This window comes from Lolium perenne, chromosome 5, assembly GCF_019359855.2.
Source record: "Lolium perenne isolate Kyuss_39 chromosome 5, Kyuss_2.0, whole genome shotgun sequence".
Lineage (NCBI taxonomy): Eukaryota > Viridiplantae > Streptophyta > Magnoliopsida > Poales > Poaceae > Lolium > Lolium perenne.
In genome coordinates, this window is record NC_067248.2 from 104,457,059 (window position 1) to 104,479,835 (window position 22,777).

Genomic DNA, 22,777 nt, shown 5'->3' on the forward strand with positions numbered 1-22,777 from the left:
CTGAAAGTTGGATTTCTACACAAAAACGAGACACCAGAGCAATTCTGCTGAAAACAGCGTTAGTCCGTGTTAGTTGTATCCAAAATACACAAATTAGAGGCAAAACAATAGCAAAAGTGTTCGGGAAAGTAGATACGTTTTGGACGTATCAACTCCCCCCAAGCTTAGCTTATTGCTTGTCCTCAAGCAATTCAGTTAACAACTGAGCGATAAAAGAACTTTCACGAACACATTTGCTCATATGATGTATATATTCTCATGCTATGGCTAATACTTAAGCAGTTCATAATGAGATATATGCAAATAAGATCATCCAACAACTATGTCAATCATGGAGAGGTACCAACAATTAATAATAAGCATCATGAATCATGTATATAAGCAGGATTGCAATGTTCATAAGAGAATATGATAAAGTGGTATCTCTCTTGCCCGTATTTGATCGGCAAAACATAAATGCCCAGGCACCTCTGGAGTTCATAGAAAGAATAGAAGTAGTGATTGTCAAAGATAAAAGCATCAAAGTTATACCACAATCAATCATATTTTGAGACAAGCATATTATACTAAGAATGACAGTTGTGCTCTCAAGATAGTGCTCAAAGAAAGAATGGAGACACAACATAAAAGTAAAAGATTGACCCTTCGCAGAGGGAAGCAGGGAATAACATGCGCTAGAGCTTTTCATTTTTAAACAGGAGTAAAATTATTTTGAGAGGTGCTTGTTGTTGTCAACGAATGGTAATGGGTACACTAACTACCTCGTCAACCGGACTCCCAAGAGCGGCTCCCATGAATTATTTGTATGTTTATGTGGCACTCCTTCCAACCTTTCTTACACAAACCATGGCTAACCGAATCCTCGGGTGCCTGCCAACAATCACATACCATGAAGGAGTGCCTTTTTATTTAAGTTTTATTATGATGATGACACTCCCCCCAACCTTTGCTTACGCAAGCCATGGCTAACCGAATCCTTTGGGTGCCGTCCAACAATCACAAACCATGGAGGAGTGTCTATTTAAGTTAATTAATTTCGGACTGGGAATCCCATTGCCAGCTCTTTTTGCAAAATTATTGGATAAGCGGATGTGCCACTAGTCCATATGAGAGTCCGTCAAAAGTAAATGACAAGGTTGAAAGCTAAACACCACATACTTCCTCATGAGCTATGAAACATTAACACAAATTGAGAAGCATTTTGAAAGTTTTAAAGGTAGCGCATGAGAATTTACTTGGAATGGTTTGAAATGCCATGCATAGGTATTTATGGAGGACACTTTGGAACAACTTGGTTTTCAGGTGTTTGGAAGCACGAGCGGCGTTCCCGCTCAGTACAAGTGAAGGCTAGCAAAAGACTAGGGAGAGACAAATCAAGAGAGCAGTAACTGTCATAATCATGCTTGCGGCAAAATAAATTAACGGAGGCATAAAAGTGATACAAGAACTCTGAAGCAATATAAATCATCGAGGCTTAATTGACTTTTTTATTCAGTCATATGCATGCGTGAGCATGTGCCAAGTCGATATAAATGAATTATTCAGAGGAGGATACCACAATGCCATACTTACTTATGAATAAAACAATGCAAGCGAACATCCATGACATGCTACTCATATTAATAAATTGGAGCTAAACATGAGAGATCATGAACTACTAGACTTTCTCAAATAACATACACCTCACATGAACCAACTAAGCATGCTCACATGGATGAGTATATGTACAAAAATGAAAACAAATAGAGTTCATACCAGCCTCTCGCCACAGTCAAATTGCCGTAGATCGTCATTATTGCCTTTCACTTGTGTAGCTTGGATAATATGAAATGAAAACCACGCTCCAGCCACCGAAGACCATTGAACTCATGATGAACTCCCCCCAAGCTTAGGCTTTTGGCCTAAGTGGAGTTCAATCCCATCGAGGCCATGAGGTAGTATCTCCGTAGTACGACGAAGATGGATCATATTCCGGGTATGTGCTAGAAGAAGCACCCGGATACGTGACGGTGTAGTCGTAGGAGGGCTCGGCGTCCTCGGAGTCATGCTGCTGGTGGAAGTCTTGTATCTTCATATGTTCCTCCACCTCCTCCTTAGTGCGCGACCATGATTGCCTGTCAATATTGAACAAACCTAGCTGGGGAAGAGGGATTTCCTTCTCATCCCCGTCAGCAAACAACATTCTATAGACCATATTATCTACAGTGGAATCAGTGGTAACAAAATGATGACTCTTCATAGCAGAAATATCAAGTCTCCTAGGGGTTAATGGCACATCATTAGGATCAAGAGGGAGTCTTAAATGTGTTAAAATGCATAGTGCAATAGTTCCTCCAAAAATAGGCCCCCTGTTAGACAGGCGGCGAGCAATAAGAGAACCAAGATGATAAGGTGTCTGTCCAGTAAGTGCAGCATTCAAGAAAGCAAGATGATAGCTAGAGATATTGCTAGTATTTTCCCTACCAAGAATGCTAGTAGCAATGTAATATGCAAAATATTTAATGGCGGGGAGTTGAATGTTTCTTATCTTGCCGCGCTGAATGGTGCGACAATCATCATCGGTGATCCCTCGATAGAGCTCCAACAGGTCCCGGGGGTTGTCATCAATCCTCCTTGCTGTACCTACAGGGGCAATATCCAATGCACGACAAAATTCTTCCAATTCCATAGTAACAGGATTACCATAGATCTTGAATGCAACTGTCGGCTCATATTGCGTGTTGTGGAACTTGAAGCTCTCAACGAAAATTTTGGTGAGCATGTAGTATTGCTCCCTTTCATCTCCCACGTAGGTGGCTAAGCCCGCCATGTTGACAAGGGTGAAGAAATCATCCAATATCCCTGCATTTGTCAGAAAATCATAACATGGGAAGGATGAAGCATTAGGAGCCCCATTGTCCTCTTCGGGCGCGAAGCTAGGCGCGATGATATCCTCATTGTAGGATCGCCTAATCTGAGTGGACGCCCTCGAGGGCCTCCCGGTGCTGGTTGTTCCTCTCTTGAATAATTCTCCAAAGTTGAATTTCTTCATCTTCCTCTTCTGAAATTTTCAACAACCATTATAAAATTTGATTTCAAGGTATATAATTGAGGGGAACTACTATAGGAACTTGCTCAAACCTTGTCTCTGGTGCTTAGCATGATGGAGTGATACCAACTTGTGAGTGCATTAGAACAAGATAATTATATACCTTGAAAAGGAAGGAAAGATTCCTGAACGGACTGCTGATGAGATGCAGACTGTGTTGGTCAACATCCCCTCTGCTGACCTAGAAGCCCTGGTGGACTCAGCCATCCAGGTGGAGGGAAAACTCCATCAAGCCGATGAGAACCGCAAACGCCACATGATGCATCAGAGTGGGCCCAGCAATACCCCAAGGTATCGCCCCAGCTCAAGCGGAGGATTTGCTCCAAGAAACAACAAGCCCCCGATGCATATGTCAGGTCCGAGTTTCCAGAATCGGAGTGGAGGACACCCAAGGCCAGGAGTCCACAACAACAACAACCACCATGCCATCAACCACAACTTCAACCGAGCCCCAATGAGAGCCCCCGGCAACCACAACAACACCAACACTGCTCCAAGGACTGGGAGCAACGCTGTCCCCATCACCCCCAAGGACAAGTCAACAATGATTTGTTATGAATGTGGAGTTGTGGGCCACTACTCCAATGAGTGTCCCAAGAAGCTTGCCAATACTGCCCCCCACACCGCTGCACCTGCTCAGCAGCAATGCCGTGTCTCCACAGGAAGGAAGTTTACCCCAGACAACCCTAACAATCGCAGTGGCCGTCTCTTCCACATGAATGCTGAAGAAGCCCAGGAAGCGCCAGATGTCGTGTTGGGTATGTTTTCTGTTAACTCAGTACCTGCAAGAGTGTTGTTTGATTCTGGAGCATCGCATTTGTTTGTTACTGAAGATTTTGCATGCACTAGTAAGATTCAACCAATCAGCTTGAAGCATGTCATGATAGTTGATACGTCTCAAACGTATCTATAATTTCTTATGTTCCATGCAACTTTTATGAAAATACTCACATGTTTTATACATACTTTACATCATTATTATGCATTTTCCGGCACTAACCTATTAACAAGATGCCGAAGCGCCAGTTGCTATTTTCTGCTGTTTTTGGTTTCAGAAATCCTACAAAGGAAATATTCTCGGAATTGGACAAAATCAACACCCAGGGTCTTATTTTTCCACGAAGCTTCCAGAAGACCGAAGGGGATACGAAGTGGGGCCACGAGGACCCGTACCCATAGGGCGGCGCGGCCAGCATGGGGCCCGCGCCGGCCTATGGTGTGGGGCCCCCGCGCCGCCTCCAACCCTACCCTTCCGCCTACTTATAGCCTTCGTCGCGAAAACCCTTGTACCGAGAGCCACGATACGGAAAACCTTCCAGAGACGCCGCCGCCGCCAATCCCATCTCGGGGGATTCAGGAGATCGCCTCCGGCACCCTGCCGGAGAGGGGAATCATCACCGGAGGGCTCTACATCATCATGCCCGCCTCCGGATTGATGCGTGAGTAGTTCATCCTTGGACTATGGGTCCATAGCAGTAGCTAGATGGTTGTCTTCTCCTCTTGTGCTATCATGTTTAGATCTTGTGAGCTGCCTAACATGATCAAGATCATCTATTTGTAATGCTACATGTTGTGTTTGGTGGGATCCGATGAATATAGAATATTATGTCAAGTTGATTATCAATCTATCATATATGTGTTGTTTATGTTCTTGCATGTTCTCCGTTGCTAGTAGAGGCTCTGGCCAAGTTGATACTTGTAACTCCAAGAGGGGGTATTTATGCTCGATAGTGGGTTCATGCCTCCATTGAATGGGGATGCTGATGTGAAAGTTATAAGGTTGTGGATGTGCAGTTGCTACTAGGGATAAAACATCGATGCTTTGTCTAAGGATATTTGTGTTGATTACATTACGCACCATACTTAATTCAATTGTCTGTTGTTTGCAACTTAATACTGGAAGGGGTGCGGATGCTAACCTGAAGGTGGACTATTTAGGCATAGATGCATGCTGGATGGCGGTCTATGTACTTTGTCGTAATGCCCTGATTAAATCTCATAGTGATCATCATGATATGTATTGAATCTTTATTTGTCAATTGCCCACCTGTAATTTGTTCACCCAGCATGTTATTTATCTTATTGGAGAGACACCACTAGTGAACTGTGGACCCCGGTCCATTCTTTTACATCTGAATACAATCTACTACAATCATTGTTCTCTACTGTTCTTTGCAAACAAACATCATCTTCCACACTATACGTTTAATCCTTTGTTTTCAGCAAGCCGGTGAGATTGACAACCTCGCTGTTACATTGGGGCAAAGTATCTTGATTGTGTTGTGCAGGTTCCACGTTGGCACCGGTTTCACTGGTGTTGCGCCGCACTACACTCCTCCACCAACAACCTTCACGTGTTCCTTGACTCCTACTTGTTCGATAACCTTGGTTTCATACTGAGGGAAACTTGCTGCTATACGCATCACACCTTCCACTTGGGGTTCCCAACGGACGTGTGCTTCACACGTTATCAAGCTAAATTTCTGGCGCCGTTGCCGGGGAGATCAAGACACGCTGCAAGGGGAGTCTTCCACATCCAATCTCTTTACTTTGTTTTTGTCTTGTTTTACTTTATTTTATTTTCTGTCTTGTTTTCTTTATATCAAAAACACAAAAAAATTAGTTGATTTACTTTCTGTCTTGTTTACTTGCTCTATATCAAAACACACACAAAATTAGTTACTTGTCTTTACTTTACTTTATTCTATTTGCTTAGTTTACTTTTATTACTGCTAAAATGAGTAATCCGGAAGTTGAAGTTCGTTCTTTTAAGAAACAAGGTGGGGAAAGTTTTAAAGATGCTTGGTACAGAATTAGTAATGCTCATCATAGATGCATTAAGAAACACTCCACTATTATCCTTCTTAGGAACTTTTATGTTGGTATATCTAGCTGGAATAGGTATGTTCTTGATACTCTTTCGGGAGGTAATTTCCTAGGTACTCCTGCTTTAGAAGCTAGCTGCATCATTGAGAGTCTAGTAGGAACACCACCTGTTAATGAAGTTAAAATTGAAATCTCTCTTGAGGATGTCATGAAAAAGTTGGAAGCCATAGAGAAAAAAATTCCAAGTGTTGAAACTAAATTGGGAATGTTACTTGATAATACTGATAAACTTGATAAATCCCTAGGAGGAATTGATGAAAGAATTGCTATCCTAGAAACTTGTGTTATCCATGATAATCAAACCAATAGGATTAGTGAACTTGAAAAAGCTATGGGAACCTTGGGTTCAACTTTTTCTTCTCTTAAGTTTAAGAAGAAAGCTTATGTGGGTAAAGAGCAAAAACTTATGTATGTCTCTAAGGTGCCTAAACCAAAGAATTATTATAGGCCTAAAATTGATAAAACCCCTAGCACCACCATGGGGAATTTAGATAATGGAGCATCTAAGGTACCCTCTACAACAAGTTGTGTTTGTAAGAAAAATTATGATGTTGATGCTTCTTCTCTTGATGTTACTTGATTTGCACTTTCTGCGCCTAGCTGAAAGGCGTTAAAGAAAAGCACTTCTTGGGAGATAACCCATGTTTTTTTTACTACTGTATTGTTGAGTCTTGGAAGTTGTTACTACAGTAGCAACCTCTCCTTATCATGTTTTTGTGCCAAGTAAAGTCTCTATGGTAAAGTTGATGCTAGATTTGGATTACTGCGCAAAAACAGAATTGCTGTCTGTCACGAATTTGCGTAGATCTCTCTGTAGAAAAATCAAAAAAATCTACCAATTTACGTGCGTGATCCTCAGATATGTACGCAACTTTCATTAGTTTTGAGTTTTTCCATCTGAGCAAGTTAAGTGCCTCAGAAAAATTCGTCTTTACAGACTGTTCTGTTTTGACAGATTCTGCCTTTTATTTCGCATTGCCTCTTTTGCTATGTTGAATGGATTTCTTTGTTCCATTAACTTTCAGTATCTTTGTGCAATGTCCAGAAGTGTTAAGAATGATTATGTCACCTCTGAATATATGAATTTTTGATTATGCACTAACCCTCTAATGAGTTTGCTTTAAGTTTGGTGTGGAGGAAGTTTTCAAGGGTCAAGAGAAGAGGATGATACAATATGATCAAGAAGAGTGAAAAGTCTAAGCTTGGGGATGCCCCCGTGGTTCATCCCTGCATATTTTAAGAAGACTCAAGCATCTAAGCTTGGGGATGCCCAAGGCATCCCCTTCTTCATCGACAACTTATCAGGTCACTTCTAGTGAAACTATATTTTTATTCCATCACATCTTATGTTCTTTACTTGGAGCGTCTTTTTTGCTTTTATTTTTGTTTTTGTTTGAATAAAGTTGGATCCCACCATCCTTGTATTGGAGATATTACGCTCCGCTTTTTCATTTGAACACTTGTGTTCTTAGTTATGCTTTAATGTTCATGGCGAAGGCTGAAAATTGCTTCGTTGATTGCTATTTGGTTGGAATCAGAAAATGCTTCATATGGTTTGGAATAACATGAAACTTGGCAATTGTTTTGAGCTCTCATAGATCATGTTTAAGCTCTTGCATCATGTAGTTTAATCTATTAGTGGAGACTACCGTAGAGCTTGTTGAAATTTGGTTTACATGATTGGTCTCTCTAAGGACTAGATATTTTTCTGGTAAAGTGTTTGAACAACAAGGAAGACAGTGTAGAGTCTTATAATGCTTGCAATATGTTCTTGTTTAAGTTTTGCTGTACCTGTTCATACTTGTGTTTGCTTCAAACAACCTTGCTAGCCCAAGCCTTGTACTGAGAGGAAATGCTTCTCGTGCATCCAAACACCTTGAGCCAAAACCCATGCCATTTGTGTCCACCATATCTACCTACTATGTGGTATTTTTCTGTCATTCCAAAGTAAATTACTTGAGTGCTACCTTTAAAATTTCATTCCTTTGTCTTTGCAATATATTGCTCATGGGAAAATAGCTTAAAAACTATTGTGGCGATGAATATGTAGCTATGTGTCTTAGTTCTTATAAGTTGCTTGTTGAGCGGTAACCATGTTTCTGCGGACGCCATCAACTTTTTACACCTTTGTTGGATATCATGTGAGATGCTATGCATGTTCGTCTTGTCTGAAGTAAGGGTGATTTATCATGATCAAATGGTTTGAGTATGCATATGTTAGAGAAGAGCATTGGGCCGCTAACCAAAGCCATGTATCATGGTGGAAGTTTTCAGTTTGGACATTCATCCTCACTCTCTTATGAGAATATTATCTGTTGTTGAATGCTTATGCATTAAAGAGGAGTCCATTATTTGTTGTCTATGTTGTCCCGGTATGGATGTCCTAAGTTGAGATCTATTAAAAACGAGAAATCAAATGCGATTGATCTCCTTGGACCTTTGTACAGGCGGCATAGAGGTACCCCTTTGTGACACTTGGTTGAAACATATGTTATGCAATGATAATCCATGTAATCCAAACTGATTAGGACAAGGTGCGAGCACTATTTGTATTCTACGCATGAGGCTTGCAACTTGTAGGAAGTATTATGCATAACACATATGAATTATTACTACCGTTGACAAAATTGTTTCTATGTTTTCAAAACAAAAGCTCTAGCACAAAAATAGTAATCCATGCTTCCCTCTAGGAAGGGCCATTCTTTTACTTTATGTTGAGTCAGTTTACCTACTTCTTTCTATCTTAGAAGCAGACACTTGTGTTAACTGTGTGCATTGATTCTTACATGTTTACTTATTGCACTTGTTATATTACTCTATGTTGACAAATATCCATGAGATATACATGTTACAAGTTGAAAGCAACTGCTGAAACTTAATCATCCTTTGTGTTGCTTCAATGCATTCTACTTTGAATCTATTGCTTTATGAGTTAGCTCTTATGCAAGTCTTGTTGATACTTGTCTTGAAAGTACTATTCATGAAAAGTTTTGCTATATGATTCAGTTGTTTAGTCATTATCTCTTTGCTAGCAATCTTTTGCTTCGAATCACTCCATCCATCTCATATGCTTTACAATAATGTTGATCAAGGTTATGTTGGTAGCATGTCACTTCAGAAATTATTTGTTGTTATCGTTTACCTACTCGAGGGCGAGTAGGAACTAAGCTGTGGGATGCTTGATACGTCTCAAACGTATCTATAATTTCTTATGTTCCATGCTACTTTTATGACAATACTCACATGTTTTATACATACTTTACATCATTATTATGCATTTTCCGGCACTAACCTATTAACAAGATGCCGAAGCGCCAGTTGTTGTTTTCTGCTGTTTTTGGTTTCAGAAATCCTACAAAGGAAATATTCTCGGAATTGGACGAAATCAACGCCCAGGGTCTTATTTTTCCACGAAGCTTCCAGAAGACCGAAGGGGATACGAAGTGGGGCCACGGGGGGCCGTACCGATAGGGCGGCGCGGCCAGCATGGGGCCCGCGCCGGCCTATGGTGTGGGGCCCCCGCGCCGCCTCCAACCCTACCCTTCCTCCTACTTATAGCCTTCGTCGCGAAAACCCCTGTACCGAGAGCCACGATACGGAAAACCTTCCAGAGACGCCGCTGCCACCAATCCCATCTCGGGGGATTCAGGAGATCGCCTCCGGCACCCTGCCGGAGAGGGGAATCATCACCGGAGGGCTCTACATCATCATGCCCGCCTCCGGATTGATGCTTGAGTAGTTCATCCTTGGACTATGGGTCCATAGCAGTAGCTAGATGGTTGTCTTCCCCTCTTGTGCTATCATGTTTAGATCTTGTGAGCTGCCTAACATGATCAAGATCATCTATTTGTAATGCTACATGTTGTGTTTGGTGGGATCCGATGAATATAGAATATTATGTCAAGTTGATTATCAATCTATCATATATGTGTTGTTTATGTTCTTGCATGCTCTCCGTTGCTAGTAGAGGCTCTGGCCAAGTTGATACTTGTAACTCCAAGAGGGGGTATTTATGCTCGATAGTGGGTTCATGCCTCCATTGAATCTGGGACAGTGACAGAAAGTTCTAAGGTTGTGGATGTGCTGTTGCTACTAGGGATAAAACATCGATGCTTTGTCTAAGGATATTTGTGTTGATTACATTACGCACCATACTTAATGCAATTGTCTGTTGTTTGCAACTTAATACTGGAAGGGGTGCGGATGCTAACCTGAAGGTGGACTATTTAGGCATAGATGCATGCTGGATGGCGGTCTATGTACTTTGTCGTAATGCCCTAATTAAATCTCATAGTGATCATCATGATATGTATTGAATCTTTATTTGTCAATTGCCCACCTGTAATTTGTTCACCCAGCATGTTATTTATCTTATTGGAGAGACACCACCAGTGAACTGTGGACCCCAGTCCATTCTTTTACATCTGAATACAATCTACTGCAATCATTGTTCTCTACTGTTCTTTGCAAACAAACATCATCTTCCACACTATACGTTTAATCATTTGTTTTCAGCAAGCCGGTGAGATTGACAACCTCACTGTTACGTTGGGGCAAAGTATCTTGATTGTGTTGTGCAGGTTCCACGTTGGCGCCGGTTTCACTGGTGTTGCGCCGCACTACACTCCTCCACCAACAACCTTCGCGTGTTCCTTGACTCCTACTGGTTCGATAACCTTGGTTTCATACGGAGGGAAACTTGCTTCTATACGCATCACACCTTCCACTTGGGGTTCCCAACGGACGTGTGCTTCACGCGTTATCAATAGCTCAAATACCTGGTTCAACTACAAAAGCTAGAAAAATTTGCAAAGATGTGCCTATCAGAATACATGAAATAGATTTTTATGCAAATTTGATTGTTCTGGGAACAAAAGGTTTGGAAGTAGTACTGGGTATGGATTGGATGTCAAAACATCATGGATTGATTGATTGTGCCAAAAAGGCCATCACCATGACTAGTAGCACCGGTGTGTTAGTAGAACACGTGTCTGAAAGGCTGCCCAGAAAGTTTACCTGCAACCAGAGTTTAGCCAAGCCAACTTTGGATCAGATCAGGGTCGTCTGTAGATACCCCGATGTGTTTCCTGATGATCTACCCGGTATGCCCCCAGATCGGGATATCGAGTTTATCATTGAGTTAATCCCTGGAACAGGACCCATAGCCCAGAGAGCCTATAGTATGAACCCGACAGAGCTAGTGGAACTGAAGAAGCAATTGGATGATATGCTAGCCAAAGGTTTGATCCAACCAAGTGCATCACCCTGGAGAACCCCAGTTTTTTTTGTGGATAAGAAGGACGGTGCCACTCGTTTATGAACGGATTACCGTAAGCTTAACGATGTCACCATCAAGAACAAATTCCCCTTGCCAAAGATAGAAGACTTGTTTGACCAGTTGACCGGTGCCAGATTGTTCTCTAAGATTGATCTTAGGACTGGTTATCATCAGCTGAAGATTCGTGCAACGGATATCCCAAAGACTGCCTTCACCACCAGATATGGATTGTATGAGTACAATGTCATGTCATTTGGATTAACCAATGCCCCCGCTTATTTCATGAATCTCATGAATAAGATCTTTATGAACTTTTTGGATAAATTTGTCGTTGTCTTCATCGACGACATTCTAATCTACTTGGATCAGAAGAAGAGCATGAGCAACCTCTGGAGATTATCTTGGAAACCCTTAGGGAGCATGAGTTGTATGCCAAGTTCAGCAAATGTGAGTTTTGGTTGAAGGAAGTAGGATTCCTAGGACATATCTTGTCTGCAGGAGGAATTTCCATTGATCCCGCCAAGATCAAGACCTTTGAAGAATGGAAAGCCCCAACCACTCAGACTGAGGTCCGTGCATTTCTTGGATTAGCGGGATATTACCGCAGGTTTGTTGAAGGATTTTCAAGCATAGAAAGACCGATGACTCAACTGTTGAAGAAAGACAAGAAGTTTTAATGGACTGAGAAATGTGAAGAGAGTTTTCAGAAGCTAAAGGAAAGATTAACCACAGCCCCAATCCTGATCATGCCGGACATCACCAAGCCATTTGACGTCTATTGTGACGATCCAAGATTGGTCTTGGATGTGTGTTGATGCAAGAAGGCAAAGTGATATCATATTTGTCTAGGCAACTGAAGCAACATGAGCAGAATTATCCAACCCATGACTTAGAACTAGCAGCCGTGGTTTTAGCCTTGAAATTATGGCGTCATTACCTCATGGGTAATCGATGCGAGATCTATTCGGATCACAAGAGCCTGAAGTACATTTTCACTCAGAAGGAGCTAAATATGAGGCAGAGAAGATGGATATAATTGATTAAGGATTATGACCTAGAAATTCACTACCACCCCTGCAAGGCCAATGTGGTAGCGGATGCTTTGAGTAGACAGCCCTGTCAGTTGAACTCCATGATCGCAGAAGAACAACCTAGTTTGTATCAAGAATTTGAGCAGTTTAGACTGGAGCTAGTGAGTGAAGGATTCCTAGCAAGCATAGAGCTCCAGCCTACCTTGATTAGTCAGATCAAAGAAGCACAGAAAGGAAATGCTAGTATTGATGGAATCAAGAGCCAAATAACTGCAGGAAAGGCACCGGGTTACTGAAGATGAAGAAGGAGTTCTTTGGTACAACGGACGCCTATGTGTGCCAGCAAATTCAGAATTGAAGCAAGTCATTTTGAAGGAAGCCCATGACACCCTATACTCCATTCATCCCGGTGGAACTAAGATGTACCAAGATTTGAAGGAACAATTTTGGTGGCATGGAATGAAGAGAGAGATTGGAAGCTACATAGCCAAATGTGATATCTGTCAGAGAGTCAAAGCAGAACATCAGCAACCCGCAGGATTGCTGTAGCCATTACAGATTCCCGAATGGAAGTGGGATTCTGTAGGAATGGATTTCATAACTGGATTGCCCAAATCAAGTAAAGGAAATGATTCTATTTGGGTAGTGGTCGATAGATTAACCAAGGTAGCCCATTTCATCCCCGTCAAGACCACCTACCAAGGCCCTAAGCTAGCTGAGTTGTATATTTCAAGAATAGTCAGCCTGCATGGAACCCCGAAGTCAATTGTGTCAGATAGAGGATCCCAATTCACCTCAAGATTCTGGCAGAAAGTACAGGAAGGACTAGGAACCCGGCTGAATTTCAGCACAACCTATCACCCGCAGACTGATGGACAGACTGGAAGAGTCAACCAGATACTGGAAGATATGTTGAGAGCCTGTGTGCTAGAATATGGATCTAAGTGGGATGACTGCCTGCCTTATGCAGAATTCTCATACAACAACAGTTATCAAGACAGTTTGCAAATGGCCCCCTTTGAAGCCTTGTACGGAAGGAAGTGTCGTACCCCGTTGAACTGGTCAGAAGTTGGAGATAGCCAAGTTTTTGGACCAGATATTCTCCGAGAAGCTGAAGAAAAGGTTCACAAGATCCGCAAATACATCAAGACCGCCCAATCGAGACAGAAGAGTTATGCTGACAAGAGACGTTGAGAGATGACCTTCGATATCGGAGACTTTGTGTATCTCAAACTATCACCCCTCAAAGGAATGCAGAGATTCCAACTTAGAGGGAAGCTTGCCCCTAGATATGTTGGACCCTTCAAAGTTCTGAGTCGCCGAGGAGAAGTATCCTATCAGCTGGAACTACCGGAGGAAATGTCAGCGGTGCATGATGTGTTTCACATCTCATTACTCCGGTAATGTTTGAAGTGCCGGAGAAGACCGAGGTTTTCAAAAACATCGATCACAGAGCTGTGGATATCAACAAGGACTTGACCTATCGCGAAGTACCTATTCGCATCCTGGAAGAAGCTTTCAGAACCACCCGCGCCAGGAGTATCAAGTTCCTGAAGATTCAATGGAGCAACCATACCGAAGAAGAAGCCACTTGGGAGTGAGAAGACAACATGAGGACTGAATTCCCATATCTCTTTAGTACCTAATTCTTATTTAAAATCTCGGGACGAGATCTTTTGTAAGGGGGAAGGGTTTGTAACATCCCAAGTTTCAAATCAATAAGAGAATGAGTTTCCAATATTCAAAAATGAGAACCAACAAAAACTTTTATTTGAATAATGTGCTATGCATAGTGTTCACACATGATCCTTGTGTTATTGCCATGATAATTGCTTGAGTGCTTATCAAAGTTGCTAAAACCCTAAACCATGATGATTGTGATCAAATAGAAGCAAAGAAGAAAAATAGAAAAAAATACAAATAGCACCACATATGTGCTTATGGCCATTTTTGCCAAATCTTAACCTAGGCCAATTTGACTTGTGCCAATGGTTGGGAAAGGTTACTAAACACTTAAGAACCACCTTTGAATCAAAGAAACCCAAATCAAATCAAAATAAAATGCAAAACCTTGCCACATATGATAATGGTCAAAACTGGTTTTTATATCAGGATACCCACTTTGAGCCCCTGTATTAAGAGATTCTTAAACCAAACAACCCCAACTCTTTGCACCTCATCCAAGACCTCATCAAGATGAACAACTTTGGTAAAGACCACCCCTGCAAATTCTTTCTAAATTTCTAAATATCATCAAGCAAAGTAGCAACATCAAACCAGATTATAGATCATGTCTATTTTGGATTTTCACAAATCAACTCAATTTTGCACACCACCACCACCATTGTGTGCCAAATAATATTTGAATCAACTCCACTAAAAATCTTTGCAAAATTCAAAAATAATTCTCTTGCGGCCATTAACACAAACACCTTGTGTGCAATATTCTGCCAACTACACACATCGTTTTATCCAGCATGTTTTTGCCTAAACCATCAAGCTTTGGTCATCATTAGTCCTCTCCTGCAGCCCTTGCATCATGCCAAGCACCAGAGACAGGGTTTGAGCATGATCTCATGCATGACAAGAACATGCCATCGCATGATGCCACTCCACCATGCCACTCCTCTCTCTACTCACCTCAGCCGTGCACTACCATGTCCTGGAGCCTCTACACAATCCCCTGGTCACGCTCTTGCCAACCCCTGGCCAGTAGACGCACTGCAACGTCGAGAACGCGACGTGCCCGTGACGCACAGACGCGCCAGAGCGTGCACGCTCGTGTCACCGTAGCACGGCTCACCCTTGTCACCCTCGTCCTCCCCTTGACTTCTCCTCTCGCCCGTAGCACCACCACGTCACCAGCTAGCCGCTAGACATACTCACCTACGCCGGAGAGGACGCTCGCCGTCGTCACCTTCGGAGACTTCCGCCGCGGTACTGAGCGCTCCTATCAACCTCCTTCTCGCGTCACTGCCTTATTTTCAACGTCGTCAAGCGCTCTGTGCTCGCCATGACGTCGCCAACACTGCAGCACGCCCAATTCTCTCTGCCCCTGTAGCATCGTCAACGACGACGACCTGCCGCACCGAGCCGCAGACCTCCTCGCCGCTATAAATAGAGGCCACCCCCGCCTCAATTCTTCACGCCATTCTCACTCTCTCATCTCAGAACCACTGCTCGAGCTCTCCCTCTGCCCAATTTTACACGTACCTAGTCAATTGCTCACCGGAGTGCTGCGGAGCCGCCGCGGACGGAGGAGAAGCTAGGAGCCACCCCAGGAGCCGCCGCTTGTACCAGGAGGATCGCCGTCGTCCACAACATCGCCGTGCACCCTCGCCGACGATCGCCGGAGCTAAGGTGAGCCTCCGACCCTTGGTGCTCGCCGCTAGTGAGTCCCTGCTCGTCGTCGACGATGACGCACGTGGACCGTCTGATCGAGTTCTAATCCTGCGTCCCAGATTCAAACATACCGTTTCGCTAGTTATGAGCCGCTGACAGTGGGTCCCGCTGTCAGGCAGCCCACGCGTGCGAGACGCGCAGATGGGCTGGCCCATTTCTTTTTCTCCCTTTGGGCCAAGTTCTTTTCCCGCGTGAGCCCATCAGTTTGAATTCGATATTTTCGTTTAATTCAAATTCCTTACAGATGCTATGTTTAAAATTAAATAGAATCATATCTACTGAGCCAAATTTCATGAATTAATATTGTTGGAAAGCTTAGGAAATTCTCTACACAACTACACTGGTCTCAACCCTAGATTTAATGTAGAACTCATGTAGTAAAAATAACAAGGCATGGCCTTTTCAAACTTCAATCATTTATTAAAAATCAACCATAAATGATTTTGAAGTGATTCCAACTCTCAAAAATCAAATTTAATATTGTCTATCTGAATATGTAAAAATATGACATGGTTGCTTCATATGATCATGAGCTAGAATCAATAATGGCTATGTGGCCATTTCTAGTCCATTTAAATTATCCAAAATTATTTATTAAATAGTATGAGAGGTATTATCTCATTTAAATCTTTGTCTCAAGTAATTCAACATGAGGTATGGACCTTGGTCTATATAATCTCACATTGTATTATTTGGTGATATTAAATTATTACTATAGTAGTGTTAAATTGCATGAGGTGTAATACCTCATTTAAATCATTTTCCCAAATGATAAATATGAAGTGTTGACCTTGGTCAACATGTGTTCATACCTTATTATTTTAGGAGATTAAATCTTAACAATATTCAATGAGAGGAAATTATTTCTCCAAGGAACTAAATAGAAACTCTAATAAATATTTTTAATGAGAGGAAATTATTTTTCTTAAAAAGAAAACAAAGCCACCCACCATGTTAATAAGGATGTGATGCTATAATAGCTTGTGTGAACCATTTGTGTGTTTAGTCTAGCCCTTAAGATTTGTTTGGTGATTGTATACCTTCGTATCCGTTTATAGACGCTAGTACCGAGGAATACCAGGAGGAGGAGGTCTACTTCGAGGAAGAAGAAGAGAACTTTGACCAATGTACCAATCAAGGCAAGTTATACTCTTGCAAGCTACCTTAGTGCAAAGCTCTAATAGAGCAAGGCACCCTTACATATTATGTCGTGGATATGACCACGGCAGATGCTACCGGGGGTAGCACTTCGTTGATGCGGGGGCAAGGAAACATGGCCATACGCGGATCGAGGTGCACAGGACGCAAGGGTTTACCCAGGTTCAGCCCCTCCGGAGAGTAAAGGGCCTACGTCCTGCTAGATCTTTATTGCTCAGTGGAGAATTACAATGGGGGGCTCAGTCGGCGGCTACGCCGAGAGCTTACAAGGGGAGATTGGATCTCAGATGATGTCCCTCTAGGGTTTTAGCTCGAGGGTTTATATGGACACCCCCGATCTAGGGTTACATGGAGATAACTCCAAATCATACAGTTGCTACTAATCCGGGATATGCTACCCCTCCTGCGCGCAATCTTCTTATCCAATCGCGCAGGCTTCCCCCTGGACGGGTGGCCCAGTCGCTTCATGGCCCAGTCGCTTGGGCGACTGGCGGCCCACCTGGGTCTCCCTTCTTCATGGCGAGTGGGACTGGCGACCCACCCCCTATGGGTGTATCCCCGTCAGTAGTCCCCGAGCGCGGTGGTGATGAAGCGTGAATCCAAGGCGAGCTTCAAAGAAGTGTGGCGATGGACCAGGATGAATCACCATCGGGCTCTCAAGGATGAGGTTGCAGCGTAGCTCCAGCCTTCAGTCGCCAGTACCTGACGAGTCAGTAGGCGTATGTCAATTGGTGTTTGCCAGTCGGTGTATGCCACTCGGCGTTGGCCAGTCGGCGTGTGACAGTCGGCGCTGGCCAGTCGTCGTCTACCAGTCGGCGTACGTTTACCGTAGAGACACGTGGAGAAGCCAACGGCTAGATTTCACGTTGACCGAGGCGCGAGCCGTTTGCGCGAAGTTGACCGTTGGGCCTGACGTGACCGCTAACGGCTAGTTTAACGGTTATTCACCCGGAGCCGGCGCAAATCCCGACCGTTGATTACGGGGCGGCGATTCCGGAACGAATTAACGAACGGATCTCATCCCTAACCCAGGCGAGTGCGGCGGTATAAAAGGTTGCCTCCGGGATTAGGGCTTATCACTCCGCCACATTCTTCTCTTCTCCTTCGTCTTCTCTCCATTCCAACCTCCTCATAATCCGATGGCGGCGAAAGGATGGGGCAAGTCCAAGGTCACCAAGGAGGCCTTGATCCCGTACGTGGCTGCGGGGATCATCCCCGAGTTCAAGCGGGAACGGTGGAGAGTGCCGGCGGCGAATGAAGTAGAGCCGCTCCCGTGCCCCGGCGAGTTCTTGCTTTTCCTGAGTTTCCTCGACCGAGTTCTTGCTCTCCCTTCCTCCGATTTCTTCCGACAACTCCTCTCCTTCTACAACATCAAGGTCTCCGACCTCGGCCCGCACAGCGTTCAGCAAATCGCGCTGTTCGTGGCACTGTGCGAGTGCTACCTGGGCTGCCCGCCGTATTTCCCTTTGTGGGTGTCCATCTTCCATGGGTGGGCGACCCGGGTTAGCAAGAGCGACCAGTCGCTGATCCCCAACGGCGGGATCATGTTCCAGGTGAAGTCCGGGGAGAACTTCATCGACATGGCGCTGCCCAAGAAGGCGCAGTCGCAGTGGCGTAAGTTCTTGTTCTACGCTCTGGAGTACACTCCTCCAGGCGGAGTCCCCATCCCCCAATATACGCCGGAGCCGAGTGTGCCTCGGCGCCTCAATGTGAGGTCGCTGCCGAAGGACCAGGAGGAGGTGGTGAGGGGGATGCGCCAGGCGATCCAGGCGCTGAAGGACAGCGGCTTGACGGCCGCCAACATGTACAACTGTTGGCTCGGCCGCCGCTTGGTTCCTCTTCGCTGCCGCGCCCACCTTATGTGGGAGTACAAGGGGCAGAACGACTGCACCCGGTCGTCAGCGACCGAGTGGGACGAGGCCGAGTACCGGAAGGCATTCGCCAAGGTCACCACCGCCGTCTTCACCTCCTTCGATGACGGGCTGTAGCCCTTCTCCGAAGACAAGCCAGCGCCAAAGGTAACGTTTTACCCTTTTTACTCGTTCTTGGGCAAGCCACGTGACTGCTAACTCGGTCAGTCGCTTGGAATGCAGCGGTGGCAGACGGTCGCCGACCATCTTCCCCCACTCGCAGGGAAGGAGCCTCCGGAGATGACCGAAGGCAAGGACGACGAGGTTGAAGACGAGGGGGACCGCACCGAGTCGGACTCCGAGGCGCGGGACTTCGTCAGGCTTCGTCGAGGCGCAAAGCGGGGGGCGGCCTCCTTCTCGCAGAGCGCGCTGGGCGAGAGCGCCCAGGAGGATGACGAGGGAGAGGAGTCGACTTCCCCTCCGGAGGGGAAGGAGCCCGCGATGAAGGAGGGCGAGCCGCGCCCCAAGCGACTGCGCCAAACCATCCTCGAGGGCGCTACCGACCTCCGTCGCCCCCTCAAGGCCATCCCCACCGTGAAGTAGGCGGCTTGTCCCTGCTTGTGTCTTGATTTGTTACTATGGTATTGGGGTCTAATATTCTTCTTTGCAGATCCAAGAGGAAGGTCCTAACAAGGCCCGCCCCGGTGGCAGGGGCTGCGGCCACGAAGGCGGCAGAGGCGAAGAAGGCCGTCGAGCTGAAGAAAGCCGCTGAGGCGAAGAAGGCGTCCGCCGATCCCGCGGACTTAACCTCCGTGCGGGAGGAGACCGTCGCCGAGAGCCGGGCGGTGGATGCGACCGCGAGCCCCGCCAAGCCAGTCGACGGGAGCTATCCCTTGGCGAGCGTGAGTCGCTCGGAGAGGGCGACGGCGAATGTCACTCCTGACACGGCTCAGGATCCGATCGTCGTCCCCTCTTCGACCGAGGGGGAGCCGAGCGCAGCCGCGGGGAGCGATCCTCCGGCGCCGATGAAGGAGCGGCGGACCAAGGCCGCTAGGGATCCGGCTCGTCCCAGCGATCCTGCCGCTCCGACTGGAGGAGGGCCACCGACTAAGGCGGCGATGCAGGAAGGCGAGACGCACGAGTCTCGCGGACCTCCGCTATCGACCCTGTCCTTCACTGAGCTGCACACGGAGCTTAGTGAAGTTCATGTGGTGAGTTTTGTATGTTCGGCGTGGTTCCCTCCCAGTCCCCGAGGGTCGACTCGGGCTGAAGGGGCGAGTCGAGTCTCTTCATATTGGAACCAAGCAATCGTTGTACTGAGGTTTCCCTTTTTTTTGTGCAGGCGGAGGTAAAGCGACTGACGGCCCTCGTGGAAGTGGCGGCGAAGAAAAACCGTCGCTTAATCGCCCTTGGCAGTAAGTATCTGTTCGCACGGGCCTTGATTTCAGCCGGTGTTTTTACTGCTCTTGCCTTCATGATCTTCCACTTCTTGTAGCAGAGGCGCGGGAAAAGGCGCTTACCGAGGCTCGAGAGGGGTATGTGAAGGAGTCCTACTTCACGGAGGCCGACTTCCGAGCCCAGCAAGCCGAGGAGGCGAAGAAGAAGGCGAAGGCGGAGGTCGCCGATCTGACCAAGGTCCTGGAGGACAAGGGCAAGGAGCTCGAAGATGTAATCGCTGACTACAAGGTCAGGCTTGATGCCGCGGCGGAGGCGAGGGACGCCACCAGGGGTGCAGCCGCTTCACTGCATGAGGAGCTGGCGGCTCTGAAGCTGCAGCATGCGAAGGAGCTTGCGACCGAAAAGGAGGCGTCGGAAGGCACTCTTTTGGCTGTTCAAGCTGAGAAGACGAGCTTCGAGGCCTTCGCCCGCGAGATGTCGCGGCAATTGCTCGGTGAGTGTTTACTTTCTGTTAGTTTTTTTTTCGGTCGGCAACTTGTACTGCGAGCCCGTTACGGGGGCCTTTAAGCGTGGCGAGTCTGCTTCGGGGGTCCAGTCCCCGAGCGTGGCGAGTCCGCTTCAGGGGGCCAGTCTCCGAGCGTGGCGAGTCCGCTTTGGGGGTCCAGTCCCCGAGCGTGGCGAGTCCGCTTCGGGGGTCCAGTCCCTGAGCGTGGCGAGTCCGCTTCGGGGGTCCAGTCCCCGAGCGTGGCGAGTCCCTGTTAGAGCGAGTTCTGACTTGGAGATTTTTTTTCTGCTTGTGTTTCCAGGTCAATGCGATTTCGTTGAGTTGGCGACTCCTCGGGAGTGTCTCCAGGAGGCGACGACGCGCATCATTGCCTGTGTCGGGGAGATCCTGGCGGCGCTTCAGTACCTGAGCCCGCGGAAGGTAATTCCTCGGGACGCGCCGTCGGTCTTTAAGGTCGTCTCCGATATTCCGGCAGTGGTTGATTGGCTCCGCCGCTCCTCCTGTCGAGTGGGTGTCACCATGGCGCTTAGCATGGTGCTTGCCCATTATTCTGAGGGCTTCGACGTGGAGGAGGTGACGGCCGACTTCCCGTCCGAGACTGGAGAGTTCGATGTCGCCGAGGTGCTGCGTCTGATGGAGGCGGTTCGCCCTTACGCCGATCGGGTGTTGGCGACTGCGGACTTGGAGACGCACATCGTCAGCCAGTCGGCCCCCGAAGAGGCGGAGAAGGTGCCAGGCCCGCAGGATTTCCCCGCCGAGCGGCTTTTCCATGCCGCGGCTACCAAGGCCCTATCGACTTACCCCGTCGTCCGGTACACCCCGAAGTTTCGTCACGGGGACGGTGGAGCCGAGCCGGTGGTAGAGGGAAAGTCGAGCTCGCCCAAGTAGGTTGGCGTGTTTTGTAGTGAGTGGATGTGTTGTCCCCCGAGCGATTGACTCGAGGGTGTGTTATTTGTACATGAGATGCTTTTGGTGAATGAATGTTGGTGACTTTTGTTGCTCTTTTTTCTTTGCTTGTTCGAGCGATTGGAGTGGTCCTACTCTTCCATGGCCCGAGGGGCCAGTCGCTGTGCGACCCCGATGAAGGCTATTGACATGACTGTTTTCCTGTTCGAGCTGGGCGTCCCCAGTCGCAGTACGTAGTCGTTTTGCGCGGATAGCAGCCTCATGGGTGGGTGAGTGGATTTATTGCGTTGTTTGTGTAGCGCGCCTCTCGTCGTGGCTCGGTGAGCCAGTCGCCAGGCGACTCCAAAGGGATTCTTGGTCGGGCGTTTTTCCTTGGCGAACCGCGGGTCCGTTTTGCGGGGTCCCTAGTCGAAGTACTTAGCCTTTCAAGTCACCTGCCTAAGGTAGAGGAGGGCGTGGAGTTGTGCTTTATAGCGTAGCACTGTGCGATTGCTGGGCCCGGAGGGCTGGTCGAGCAGGCGACCCTGCTGCCGGATCCAGTCGCCGTGTTCGCTTGACGGCGTAAGAGACACGGGGCGGACCGGTCCTGGTATTGCGACCGGTGGCCCGTTGTGTTCTTGTTAGCCGAGCTACTTGGTCGATCGTGGATTGCTCGGTCAGCAGCAGCAATCGAAGGTCTCGCAGTCCCCGAGTCGCGCACTTTGGGCGATTCGACTCGCGGGGATGGGAGATGAGTTATGGTCGGCGAGTACTGCAGAATGGTTGGCGAATGCGATTTGGAGAGACAAGTGTTTTTCATTGATATTCTTGAAGTCGTTTACATGCTTGTGCTAGGTGTAAAACCGGCGGAGAAGGTTGACGTTCCAGGGGCGCTCGACTTCTCTGGTGAGCGGCTCGCCCTTGTCGTTCTTGCAGACGTCGGTGAGGTACTAGGCGTCGTTGCCAAGCACGCGGCTGATGGCGAACGGTCCCTCCCACGGGGGAGAAAGCTTGTGCATTCCCTTTTTGTCCTGTATGAGCCGAAGGACGAGGTCGCCTTCTTGGAAGGAGCGACTGCGCACTCGGCGACTATGGTATCGGCGCAAGCCTTGCTGATAAATGGCCGTTCTGGAGAGTGCGAGGTCTCGTGCCTAGTCGAGGAGGTCGACGTTGTCTTGCCGAGATTGCTCGTTTTCTTCTTCGGCGTAGTTGGCGACTCGTGGCGAATCATAGGCGATATCTGTTGGCATGACGGCTTCGGCGCCATACACCAGGAAGAAGGGCGTGTAGCCAGTC